The 14,630-nt window shown below is 32.3% G+C and overlaps 1 non-coding gene across 1 annotated transcript; it reads left to right on the forward strand.

The window, feature by feature from the left end:
* The first annotated feature begins 2,944 nt into the window (after window positions 1-2,944).
* On the forward strand, window positions 2,945-3,017 carry Trnaa-cgc (transfer RNA alanine (anticodon CGC)). Its single transcript has one exon. It is a non-coding gene; the product is annotated as a tRNA-Ala (tRNA).
* Window positions 3,018-14,630: the final 11,613 nt, after the last annotated feature.

Genomic DNA, 14,630 nt, shown 5'->3' on the forward strand with positions numbered 1-14,630 from the left:
GATACATTTCAGTATAGCAACCCAAACAGATAAAGGCAGTTTCCTGACTATTCTGGCTCCATTATCTTTTCATTTTACACAATGTACCTGAATGATTTCATTTACTGCAGGGATTCAATATCAATGTATATTTTTGAATGTCAAAAACTATATCTTTAGCTCAGATCTATCTCATGAAATTTATATACATATTTAACATTGTTCTGTTTCCACTGTGATATTTTATATATCTCAAACATGTCAAAAATAAACTTAATTTTCCTCAAAACCTGCTCATATGACAGACATATATATGTACTTATATATATAACATTAATAATATGCTAATAAGATTAATAAAATCATTAACATTAATAATATTAACAACATATCAAAACAACAGTATTCATCTATTTCTCATCTCAAAACCTAATGATGGGGCTGGGGCTGGGGCTTAGTGGTACCACACTTTCCTGGCATATGTGAGGCACTGGGTTCGATTCTCAGCACCACATATAAATAAATGAAAAAAGGTCTATCAACAAATAAAAAAAAATTTAAAAACTAATGATAATTTTTAAAACATATTTTAGTTGTAGATGGACACAATAGTTTTATTTATTTTTATGTGGTACTGCAAATGGAACCCAGTGCCTCTCATGTGCAAGGCAAGTACACCATTACTGAGCTACAACCACAGCTCTAGGATCATTCTTGATTTCTCTCTTTTCCTCATGGACACATACAATATACTAGCAATGATACTAATTTACCTTCAAAATGTATCTTTTTTTTTTTGGTCTTTTGTCTTGGCCCTCTCCAATCCCTTCTACACATATTGGCCAGAATGTTTTTTCTAAGAAACCCATTGTATATTGTGTCATATCCCTTCTTTAACCTCCTCGAGTGCCTCTCTGTGCACTTCTTCCTTGGTTACAGTTCTTATTTCTGAAAACAGCTCGCAAGGCACATCATGATGTAGCTTCTGATGACTTCTGCAGGCTTATATTTGACTCTGTTAGTCAGCTTTATTTCATTGTGATAAAACATTTAATCAACTTAAAAGGAATAAAGGTTTATTCTGGCTCACTATTTCAGAGGTCCATAGTTCGTTGGCTCTCTTGATTTTTTGGCCATTGAAAAGACAGAACATCATTGGACGAGGACATGATGGAGCAAAGCTGCTTACATCATGGTGCTTCAGATGCAAAGAGAGAAAGGAAGGACCATGGTCTAAATAAGCCCCTCAAAGAATGATCAAAATTCCATCTCCTAGATTCAGAAAGGTTCTACCAGCTCCCAACTGTGCTATCAACTGGGGGCCAACCTTTCAACACATGAGCATTGGATGATACTTAAGATCCAAACCATAATACTTACCTTTGGCATTTCCTTGAATTTTATACTCACAGAAATTTTCCTCAATATCTCAAGCATGCCATTGTTCTTTGCCAATGGACCTTTATATATAATTTTCTTTATTCCTATAACATTTGTATCCACAATTCCCATTGTATATGGGTAACTCTTAATTAGCCTTACGTGTTATTATTATCCCTTATATCAAGAAGTCATTCTTGTCTACCAGACCCCAGGTCACAATAGGTCTCCTTCCAATATACTATAATTAGAACACTAAGAAGAGGGCTAAATACTTTGTTTATAAGTGTAACTCCCCTATTAGACTGTGAACTGTCTGAGCATAGCAATTAAGTCACTCTTGTTTATTTCTGTCTAGCACTTGGACTCCTTTCCAAATATATTTTGAATCAAATACTTGACTGGATAAATACTTTTCAAACCAGATGCTTTGGAGACATAAGAGCTCCTTACAGACAACTGGAAGACTATTATAGGGTAGGAGCAGGTACAAAAGAGGACAAGAAGTAAGAGAAAGAGGGGCTTTGTGGTCTCAACTGTATGTAGTTCAAATAGAAAAGACCCACTTTTACCAATGATGTGTTTAAAACTTTGATTTCTCATTTTGTTTGGAGAAATATTTTGCTAAGGAAAAATTTTGAGAAACAATTGAAGTCCATGCTATTGACAAAACTCCATGACTCTGAAATCTGTGTTTTTGTGAAATTGTGATGAATTAAATGGCTAGAAAAATGTAAGATGGAAACATTGCACTCTATTGAATACACAAAGGGTCTTCAGTGAGGTTTAACCCAGACTTAGAACATTTTAATACAGTTCACTAGATCATCAACATTACTGTAAAAGACAATCATTCAGTAAGAGATTTTTAGGAATACATTTTTGGTTCAAGAGTACATATCTGACTGCCTAGAAATAAATCACTATGTCATGTATACAGAACTACAGTCCTGTTTTACTTCAACAACTATTCAAACCAACATAGTTCATTCCATTTTAGTTAGTAACTCAAATGAATCTATAAAATCCATAAGCTTTTCTCATTCCTGTGGGGGCCTGTTGATTTAAGAAATGTGATTGAATAAAAAAGCAAATATCTGGAGAGGAGAGACACAATTGTACAACTAATTAAATCACTTGCCTCTTGCCTTGGAGGGTAATGAGCATCCTAAGTGGGGATCATGAAATTAAAACTAGACATTTTAGAAGTTAGATATGTAGATATTATAATCTTATTATTAAAAATCATTAAAGCTCTTAGTATTCTCTGAATTTTGTACAATTTTCGCTGTAGGGATGAAATATGAAATATACCAGGCAACAATTGGAAGGACTTTGGAGACAACATGGCACAGATTTCTGTTCATCAGATATGGAAATGAAACTCAGAGAAAGGAAACAACTCAAAGATCACTGAAGCTATAGAAATATAGCTGAAATGAGGTCTTCTGACTCTAAACCCAATGATGTTTTTTTGACATTAAGTTTTCATCTAATATATACTTTGGAAAAATATATAATAATGTAAGAGAACAATATTCTCTATAAAGCAACACAACTTCATGAAGAATATAGGTTTTGGGGTTGTGGTTGTGGCTCAGTGGTAGAGCACTTGCCTCGCATGTATGAGGCCCTGGGTTTGATCCCCAGCACTGCATAAAATAAATAAATGAATAAAGGTATTGTGTCCATCTAAAACTAAAAAAAAAGAATATAGGTTTTGGAGAAAGACAGCTCTCTGTTGTTTGAGTTATGACTCTTTTTAGTCATTTAAATATATTGAGTCTCAGTTTCTCCCTCTAAAAATCTAGCATGGAAATATAAATTGCAGCAAATTATAGTTTTCAAATATGGCTACAAAATCTCCCATTTCACATGTTCTTCCATAAGGTGAATTTCACTCACCTACCATAATTGATGAATCTTTGTCTTGTTTCCTCAAATATGATTGAACCTGACACTGTTTTGAGCATTAGAAGGCAACATAAGTTATATATTTGTAAGGTAGAGCATAAAATATTCTGCAGTTTCTACTATGCTTTCTTCAGACATTCACTTGGAGGAAAGTAGTGATAGTATATGAAATTCAACTGCGTTATGATTTCTACGGTGATCTGCTACATATTCTCAGCTTGGGTTCCATCCTAAAAGATTATCTACTAAGGGCCATGTGAATTAACTCTTTTGAAAGTACAGCCCAGTTAGACCTTTACATAACAGAAATCCAGTTGAAATTTATTTGGTATCAGTGGCATGATAAACCCCAAGAAATGAAAAGCTAAGCCCTTCCTGAATTCTTGATTACCTAAGTCATGAGTATAGATAACTGGTTTTGGTTTTAGGCCACTATGTTTAGGATTATTTGTTATGAAATAATAATGACCACAACACATTTGGTAAGCATTAAAATGTTTGACATATAAAAACCAATGTTAGAGTGTTAAAAAACAATAAACAAACATAAAACAGCTAAATGTTCCTGATTTTTATTAAAATATTGGTATTGATGCATGATTTAATTTTCGTAGTACAGTATTGTAGAACCAGAGGATGCTTGGATAGGAGTGTTTAGTAGTAACATTATTAACAATCATTCTGTTTATAAATCAACAAACCATTAATTTTGAAAAAAACATATTAAAAATAATATAGTTCAATTATTTTTAACTAACTTATATCCTTAATACTATTAATATTAGCAACATATTGCCATAAATAATGTCTTATTATAATGAAAAGATCTGAGAATAGAGTTGGAGTAAAAGCATGTATAGAAACCTTATCCAGGATGATCTGATATGCTACATTGTGTGTTGCTGTCTCTCCCTTCACCCAGCTGCCATCCCCATTTGGGAATGCTGAAGTGGCTGAATTCTCTTTCTTTACAAATTAAACATTAACAGCAACTGAGAAAAGTGATTTGGCCAAAGTACAAACTACGATATAATGTCTCAGGCATGTTTAGAATCCTTGTCATCTCTATGTTAATTCTTCTAAGACACTGCTTGCTTATCTTCAAAACTGTGTCCTGACTAATGTCAGCATTTCTACAAATGCTAAATTTGAGGACTTATCAGGCCATTCTTATATAAGAAGAGCTCATTTTGTCTAGTATGGAAATTATGTGAATACAAGGGCCCCATGGTTTTCACATATTAGTCAATGTCCCATTTGCAAGAAAAAGGCCAGAACACTGGTGCTGGAGCCCTTATCTGTAATTTCAGGCAAATGAGAGAAAGGTTGTGCATATTGATTACTCTCTCTACCAAATTGAAGTTTATGGAGAATTTAGAATGGTCATAACCACTATAGGAATTAAAATTATAGCTTGAATTGCTATCTGAACATGAATCAAAGTATTCTATCAGTTGCAGAAATCATTTTATGGTCATTCATTCCTACAGAAATGTACTCTTTCTGTTCATTTTGTTGATTGATTTTTGGCATGAATGTAGGAGTAGGAAGCAGATGCACTTTGTATGATTCTCTAGTGCTTGTTTGTATTCTTTTATCAATTCATTATATCAGAATATTTAATGTATTTTAATGAAACCAAAATAGAAAATGAACTTCTCCCAGTGGCTTCCTTCTTTTTTTATATAAATTGTTAGTGTTAAATTAAATCATAAGACAACAGAACCATTTTCTTTTCTATAAGGAATGTGAACACTCCAGTTTAGTGGTCATCATGTAGCTTGACATTCAAATTCAGGAGACAATTTATCTTTTTGAGTCAAATGAGTTACATCATTACATCCTAATTTGATTCTTCATACAAAGTAATTTTAAAGAACTATTAAACACATTCATCCTAGTTCTCTCATCCTACAATTCACATTATTGGAAACAGACTGAGAAGATTCTGTCCATTTTCTCAGTGGCAGAAAATTTTTGAATTTCCCAGTGGCTTTTTATTCATTGATTAAATTATAGCCAATTTTTGTTGAATATCATCTATAAGGGAAAAAAACTTATGTCTGGAGCTCCAAAGGTAAGCCCTGGGGACCAGCACTTTTATAGGAATATGGATTTAATAAGAATTAAAAATATGTGCTGTGATGACCCTATAGTCTCCTTATAGAATAGAGAGGGAAAATATGCTAAAAACATATACACTCATTAAATAAAACTATCAGTTCATATAAAAGTTCACTTATGATTTCAAAAACATAAGAATAAAGAATAAATTTGCACAAAGCATTTAAAAAAAGGATTTAGAATTCAGATTTTGCTTTCTCAAAATGTCACTAATTCTATTGTGTGTATACTGTAGCCTTAGAACAACTGTAGCAATATATCTGCCCGTTAAAAACGGAGTGGTAGAATAAAAAAAAAATAAATAAAATAAAATTACTACAAATTAAAAAAAAAAAAACGGAGTGGTAAATAAACACCATCTTATAAACTATGCCACAAATTGCATATTGTTGCATTTAAATTTGGTTTTATATGTGGATTTTTCATTGCTTAACTAACATGTATGTGGACTTGCCTCATCTTCTTTAATTTCCAGAACATCTCATGTTTTTTTCAGGACTCACAGGACATGTTAAACATGGCATAGACTGAGTGCCATCAGTACATACTCAATGCTGACATTTATATCCTTATTAAAATTAATCTTCCATAACATTGTTATTAACTAACCCAGAATACTATGTTACACATTCATTCTTATATGTCTTTTATTGCTAAAAGCAAGATGACTTAGAAAGGATTCGATTAGAATTGGTAGATATCTTTATCTCTTCAGAAAATGAATGTGTCACTATTAGCATAGATACATATAACAAGACACTATTCTGTTTATCAAGCTCTCTCTAAGGTACCCATGCCCTCCACCAACACATTCAATAACATATGGTTTTCTGAGTCAATCCCTTGGAGAGAGAGCAAGCATATGAGATGAGGCAAATTACCTCATGGGATCTCATGTTAAACTTTACTATTGATTATTTATGTGTCTGCATGCACTATATTAATGCATGTACTATAAGGCTGGGCTTTTCCTTCATGTTTTTTTGCCCTGGACCTATAATTCTCAGTGATCTTACAGACTATTCTAAACCTAACCTACCTGGCTGGAGCATGATATTTACCTTATTTATCATTATCCTGTCTTTAGAGGGATGAATTCTGTTTACTACACCTATTTTAGTCAGCTTTTTCATTGCTGTGACTAAAGGATCTATCAGACAATTTTAAAGGAGGAAAAGTTTATGTAAGGGCTCATAGTTTCACAGGTCTCAATCCATAAACAAGCTATATTCCTCAGGGCTCCAGGTGAGGAATAACATCATGGCAGAAGAGTGTGGCAAAGAGAAGTAATCCACATGATGATCAGAAAGGAGAGAGAGAGAGAGAGAGAGAGAGAGAGAGAGAGAGAGAGAGAGAGAAGAGAAGAGAAGAGAGAAAGCCTCCACTCTCTGGATACAAATATATACCACAAAGGGACACCCAGAATGAACCACTTCCTCCAGCCACACCCTACCTGCCTCCATTACCACCCAATTAATCCCATCAGGGATTAATCCACTGATTATTTTAAGGCTATAACCCAATAATTTCTCCTCCAAACCTTCTTACATTGTCTATATGTGAGCTTTAGGAGGACACCACATCTAAACCATAATAATACCCTTGTTCATCATCCTGTCCCCCATTACTCAGGTAGTAGCTAGGGTATTGTTTGGGGAAAAAAAACCTCCTGATATCCCAAATCTTGCATGAGTGGGTTTGGGGGTCAGAGTAACTAGTTGAATATGAGATCTGCCTCTTACTTCTTGTGTGACATGTGGCATAATATACCTTAAATTAGACAGCTTTTTTTTTTGCAAAATTCAATTTTACCCTCTGTCAAATGAAGGGATAATAGTATCTGCATTAGAGAATTTTGTTAGGTAAACCACTTAGTGGAGGGACTGGAATTTATTAAGCTCTCGATAAATATTTGTCAGCTCTCAATAAATATTAGGAAGCACTCAATGGTATTAACTGCTTCTGAATCTTGTGTAATCTTTATGGTGAAAGGAGATAAATTTATGAGAGTCCCTAAAAGTGTATTATTCTGACTCAGAACCAATGGATATGAGAAACTATTTTGGGCCTATTAGAGGGAGAAAGCATCAAAAAAGTGGCTTCAGGTAGAGATGATGGAAACAAGCTTAGATTTATTTCATCCTTTGGATCCAATACAATTTGACCATGCTTCTCAGAGTTCAGTCCTATACTCAGGCTAGTTTTTTAACTCTCTCTTGGCCACATTTACCTCTCCTCACTAACAAGTAAATTGAATAAAGTTAATCCCCTACTTGACAAAGCTGACCAAGAGTAATAAAGATAAATATTAACAATGTGATATTATCTCATTGGTCCCAGTATCTGCTGTCCTCATTAGTTTCAATTACATTAATAATGAATTTCAGGTAAAATAAAGAATATGACATAATCCATTATAGATTAATCATGCCTTTAGCATTTTCCTACCCAAAGTGTTGCATTTGATCTGCACTGCATTAGGTTTAGTCACAAAAGAAAACTTACTAAAAACGCAGGATCATGATGTCTATGTTCAATCTTCTGAACAGGTCTGCCTCTCTTTCCTTCTGAACATTGCATCTAATGCATTTTTATTCTAAGATACAATGCTTTGAAATAAACACTATGTTTAAAATGTCTGCTTTGTAATTAGGTAGTCACATACATGTAGTTGAAAACAAGATCATAATACTCAACTTAGAAACATATAATTTAAACAAGTAAGAGAAGTAAGAGGTTATGTATTCTAAGCAATCTTTTGTATCTTGAACAACTATTTTTAGTATGCAAATATACAGATGTGCATACTTGTTGCTTTTAATGAATAAGTTGTGTCAGATCTAACAAAAGCAATAAATCTTATTTAGTTATAATTTTAAGAAGAAAATTTCAATGCATATTTCTTGTTTTATTTATATAAAACTGCATTTTGCTACAGAATTATGTGTATCATCAACATGAATATTGTGATATATTAAAATGCAAAACTCTTAAGTTGATATGCACAAAATGTCTAAGTAATATGTGATTTTTTAAAAATGGAATGTCCACTGATTAATCCAGATAGTCATCTTGGCTGAACCAAAACAAAAATCTTACAACTGATTTTTTAAATGACTGTCAAATATTTATGTCTTATTCAAGTTGGAAATGATACAAGAATTCAATGTTCCTTGCTAGGCTCTATTGTTTATCAAGGTTATACCAATGTCAACTATGTGCTATTATGTCAAGTGTATTGTACAGGGTGACCTAACATCTTCATTTATTATTGCAGATTCATGATCTTGATATATTTGTGCCTATAAAATAAAAGGATAAATTAGAAATATTACCATAGATTAAAATAAATGAAATCTCTAGGGGATTTTTTTATGTAAAACATTGAAATTTGATATTATCTATATGATTTTGCTTTTTTTGTTAATTCTACTATGTGCACATTTATAATATGTATTTATGTGTATATATATTTTTATTGAATGTAAAATATTAAATTTACATACACATATATACATTATTTTAGGAGTATGCATTATTTAATTATTGGTGAGGCTTATGTATGCTTATCAAATATTTCAGTTCATATAATTCTCATAAAATTGTATGTACCCAAGGATATCATTCACTTTTTATAAATAGGAAAACTGAGATTACAAAGTCCAGGATCTGTCCATTGAATTATGTGTTAGCAAACATTTCATTAAGCATTTCAGATTTTCCTATCAACTAATGAGACCTTCTTTTTTTTGTTTTTGAGACCTTCTTTTTTTATATACCTTTATTTTATTTGTTTTTATGTGGTGCTGAGGATCAAACCCATCCTCACACATGCTGGGCAAGCACTCTACCACTGAGCTACAACTCCAGCCACTAATGAGACCTTCATAAGTTGTTTTTTCATTGTGACAACTCTCTGGCTGATTAAGTAGAAAATATCAGTCAAATTGAATTATTTTCATATGGGCATTATTTAGTACAGGATTTGATGTAGATGGGATGACAAATGGAGAGAGGATTATGAGCAGATGAGAAATTACATAGATTAATGTATATTGATTGCAAGAAACAAAAGGGAATGAATAACTGTGGGACTCAATCTGATCAAATATTAGAAATGAGGGAAACTCTTGCTAGTGGAAGTTAAATATTCTTGCACACCTCTGGCTTAAGATAGCATTTACCTAGTAGTCTATTCCTAAGCTTTTCCTTACATAGCAAAAATATTCATTATGATTAAAAACTAGAAAATCTCATTCAAAAAAGCTTGCACTCTATTGAATCATTTGGCACTATTTAAAATTAACTTTAAAACTCACAGAGCTGAGCAATGACTCCAAATAAGTAAATGATGCATTCCATCCCATGTAAATAAAAGAAACATAAAAGCCTGGGGGAAAAAAAAGTAGAACAATAGCAAAAACTTCCTCCTTTCTCCTGTGACTAACTGTTCTGTGACTTAGGTAGATTCCTTGCAACCAAAAACCTGTTCAAACATTTCTCTAGATATCATCATTTTTACCTTTGTATAAAGTTTATTAAAATATAATTTATTTACATATGGTAAAATGATCAATTTTAAGTATACTCTTATATCAGTTTTGACAGGTATACCAAACTTATGCATTTATCCTCACAATATAAAATATTTTACCACCCAGAAAATTTCAACTTGCCTGCATCTAATCACTATAAATGCTCCTGATACAAACATTGATATGATTATTACCAATTAAGTTAGTTGACCTGTTTTTAACTTCCATATAAATGGAATCATGTACTAATTTTTATTTGTCTCTGGCTTCTTAGGCTCAGCATACTGTTTTCGAGATTTATCCATGTTTACGTGTACAAAAGTAGCTCATTCTCTTTGATTGCTTTGTAATATTAATTACATGAGCATATCACAATATTTATCTGTTGTTGGAAATTATTGTTTTTACTATTTATTGATTATGAAAAAGCAGTATAAATATTTGTGAACAAGTATTAGTGTGAACATACATTTTTATTTACTTTGGGTAAAAACTTGGGAAAGATCTCTGAGGAGTTCTTATAAGCCTTTCATGGCAACTCTATAGTCACCCTTAATTTAATCCTGATGTATCCCTACCAATGAAATGTGATTCCTTTGACTTTTCTAATGAATGTTCCAGGTATTCAATAATGTCTCCCAACTGTGGCTTAAATTATTTTATGTGAACTTTCAAAACTGAGTTTCCCAGTGTTCCTTAGCTTTATATTGTGGAGTTTCACACTATGTATGTAGAAATTTATGTCTAGAAGTAGACTCACTGCAACTTAATGCAGTTTTGGAGCTCTTTGTCTATACACTTCCCTCATTTCCAAGACTACCCACAAATCTAGGCACTTCAGTGTCTCTTAAATCCAATGTCTATCTCAATTCAAAACAACTTCTGTGTTATGTTCGAGCCTCTCATTTCTGCATAATGGTGTAGAAGTTTACCCTTGGCAAAAGACTGGGTGATTGGAGATCTCCTTTGCTTCTTTTCTTGCAGGGATGTCTATAATGATGTCTATATTTTCCAGTGCCTGAAAGCAGGGTTTTTTTAATATATATTGTTAATTTTTCTCTTTGTTTACTGTTAGATGGAAGTCAAGTTTCAGGCACATTTCCATGACTTGAAGGTAATGCCCATGGATATGGTTCTTGAAGGTAATCAGAGTTCTGTAGTCCAACTACATTTCTTAGTTCTTCTACATAGAGTGGAATGCCATCATTCACACAAGAAAAAGGGGAAAGTTGAAGGGACTGTTAACTACATATTGCTGGTGGAAGGGGATAATTATCACCTTTAAAGTTCTAATGGATATGAAAGGAAAAGAGGACCTTGGTGTCATCACATGAACCATTGGGTTGCATGTGCTTCTTTGATTTAGGATATTAAGGAGATAGTGGGCTGGGGTTGTGGCTCAGTGGTAGCGCAATTGCCTGGCATGTGTGAGACACTGGGTTCGATTCTCAGTATCACATATAAATAAATAAAGGTCTATAAACAGCTAAAAATATAGTTTTAAAAAAGAAGGAAGTAGTACAAATAGGTAATATTTTAAACGAATTTAAAAATTCAAATTCATAGAAGCAGAAAGTAGAATGGTACTTAACAGGGGCTGAGGGTAATGGTGGAGAATGTAGCAGATGTTGAATAATGGTTACAAAGTTGAGCTAAATGAGAGGAATAAGTTCTGGAAATCCATTATACAGCATAGTGATTGTAATAAGAAAATAATTTATTGAATACTTGAAACAGTACAAATATATTTTTAATATTCTCACTACAAAAAAAGATAAATGTATGAGGTGATGATAAGTTAATTAGCTTAATTTGAAATTTCCACAATGCATGCATATGTCAAAACATCACCTTATGTACCATAAGTATACATACTTTTTCATTTATCATTAAAATGATCATTTTCAAATTAGTTAATTAACAAAACAAAAATAAAGGGGATATTTCAGAAGAACATTCATTGGAAATGGTTAACTCCTGTGTACATCAATCTGAACTGTACCCATAGATAAAACAAGGGTGTACTACCAAGTCCCTCTTGTAAGATTTTCCAAGTATAAATCTTAAATTTAGTTTTCAGATAAAAACAGTCCCTTCTACTTTCCCCTCTGTGCTGCATACAAATGTTCTTATTCTACTATTTTGATATTAATTATTCTGCTGATTTGGTGCTTTCATATGAAGACCATAAATTTCATAATGCAATATTTCTGTTAAAATTATCTGGCAACATAACTTATGTGGAAAGTGAGTAAAGGGAAATTACACATCACATACTCAATTTGTTGGTAAATATTAGATCTGTATAGGTATCTTCTTGTTTCATGTTGGATAAACAGGAAGTATCTGATTTGAGTCTCTGATAAAACAATATAGAAGCAATGAAAAAATAACTTTAATATCCATTATAAGAATATAAGTGAAATTTTAGGACTTATTGCCATCTGTAATAGGTAACAAAAAACATAGTTCGCATGTATGTAATAAAAGCATGAAAATATAACATGGTGATAAGACGGAAGAAACACAAAATTTGATGGATAAAATTTAAAATCACACACACAGGATAATTTTAAAATATATATTACTCATGTATATTTTAATTAATATATAATATATATATTATATTATATTATATTATATTATATTATATTAAATGCAGGGAAAAGTCAAATTGTAAATGGAAACACTAGAATTAATGATAAAAGAAACAATATTTTCCATGTTTCAAAAAATAGGGAAAAGGGAAAAATAACTCCTTTAGCACATCTTAATTGTTTATTTTGTGAGATATCCAATTTTTGTCTAACAAAATGCTTTTATAAAATTCAAGTTATGTAGCCAGATGTTGTGCATCAGATGCTTTAATTAGAAACTAATAGAGAGTATATGAGTTATCTGATCTCAAGTTAGGATTTATTTTTAAGCATAAGAGCAAAGGAAGAGTCTATAAACATTTTTTTTCTTAGCATTTTAGCCCTTTTAAGTAATCCTAAAACACCATTTCTTCTCATTACAGTCTCTTATAGTTCCCTAAGTGACATATCCCTCAAGAAGTCTTTGTTTTTACATTTTTACATTTGTATTAGCAAAAAAAACTTTTGTTATACTTTTTAAAAACTATTTATTTTTTACTTGTAGTTGGACACAATACCTTTATTTTTCTTATTTTTATGTGGTGCTGAGGATTGAACCCAGGGCCTCGCATGCACGAGGTGAGCGTTCTACTGTTGAGCCACAATCCCAGCCCTGATTATACTTTTTTTAGTAGCTTATATTACGAAGTCGGTGATATTGATACATTTTTACAAACATGATTATTTAATTATTGAATCTTTTGCTTCTTTTTCAAACTATATGTTTTTTATATATACCATTTTTTTTGTTTCATGTAGGGGGTCACACCTAAAATTGTCCACTACACAAAAATTATTGCTATAAGGAAAAAGAGCATGACAGATTTGCCTACCCAATTATTTTAAAAATTTCCAAGCATGAAAAACACCAAATAAAGGCAAAAGACACATTGGGAGACACACAAATGCATGCATGAGTTCCCCCTCTCTCTCTGTGTCTCAGTTTCTCTGTATCACTCTTTTTTTTCACCATCCATCTTTATTGCAAGCTATTGATAAAATTAATATACACAGAACTTTTAAAAATAGATTACATTAAAATCCAATGAAAAGTAGGTGAAGCTTAATTTAGATATGCAATTATTTTAATTGTTCATGGGCCATTTCAAAAAATGTATCACATAAAATTCTGGTTTCTTGTTCAGCCTTTAAAAAGTTACAAGCTGCCTCTTCATACCATCAAGAAGTAAAAATGTGAACAAGGTGAAAAAAATTAACAAGTCTTCTTAGATTAGTAGTAAAAATGGGGTCATAGGGAAAACTGTTGCCGCCAAATTAAAGAGATAGATATGTAAAAAAAAAACAATCATAATTTCTTGGAGAAAAAACTCACAAATAAGATCCTCCATTGAAACCAGCACTGAAGAAGGAAATTCTGAACGCTAGTGGGTGATTTGCTGAAGATTTAGTGTAGAAAAGTCTGAGAGTTAAAAATTCCAGGAGGACCTAGTTAAAGAGAGATAAATTTATACTTGTAAAATTTGCAATACTAGTAAAAATTTATGCTTGTAAATTTTATCACCATGAGCTCAAACAGATTCACACCTTGAATATTTAGGAAAAATTCATTCATGCTTCTGGCACATAGAGGAGAAAAGCAACCATTCTGAGTTTGTTCTTAACAAGACCTCCCCTCAATAAAAAATGTATTATCAGAATCTAAAGTATTGGGAATTTTCAAAGCTTAATTCACCTGGGAAAGTGAAGAAATCCCAACTTTATGCTAATGTAGTCATATTGTCTCATTTAAAGAAGGGGAACAACTGAGAATCACTTGAGAACCAAGATGCATAGCTGTTTTAAAAAACTGGGACCTGAGCAGGGTGTGGTGGCACATGCCTTAAATCCCAACAAGGCAGTGCTTTGAAGCAGGAGAATTATGAGTTTGAGGCCTATGGGAAACCATGAGACTGTCTCAAAAAATTAAAAGACGGAGTCCCACTTGTATGATTATAGTGTATGTTTCCTATCCCCCAAACCTAACACCACATCATTAAAGGCCTATTTACCACTAAAGGCCTATTTACCAGTTTTTTTTTTTAATGAAATGTATCATGCCTCT

The sequence above is a fragment of the Marmota flaviventris genome, chromosome X (genome assembly GCF_047511675.1).
Source record: "Marmota flaviventris isolate mMarFla1 chromosome X, mMarFla1.hap1, whole genome shotgun sequence".
NCBI classification, from domain to species: domain Eukaryota; kingdom Metazoa; phylum Chordata; class Mammalia; order Rodentia; family Sciuridae; genus Marmota; species Marmota flaviventris.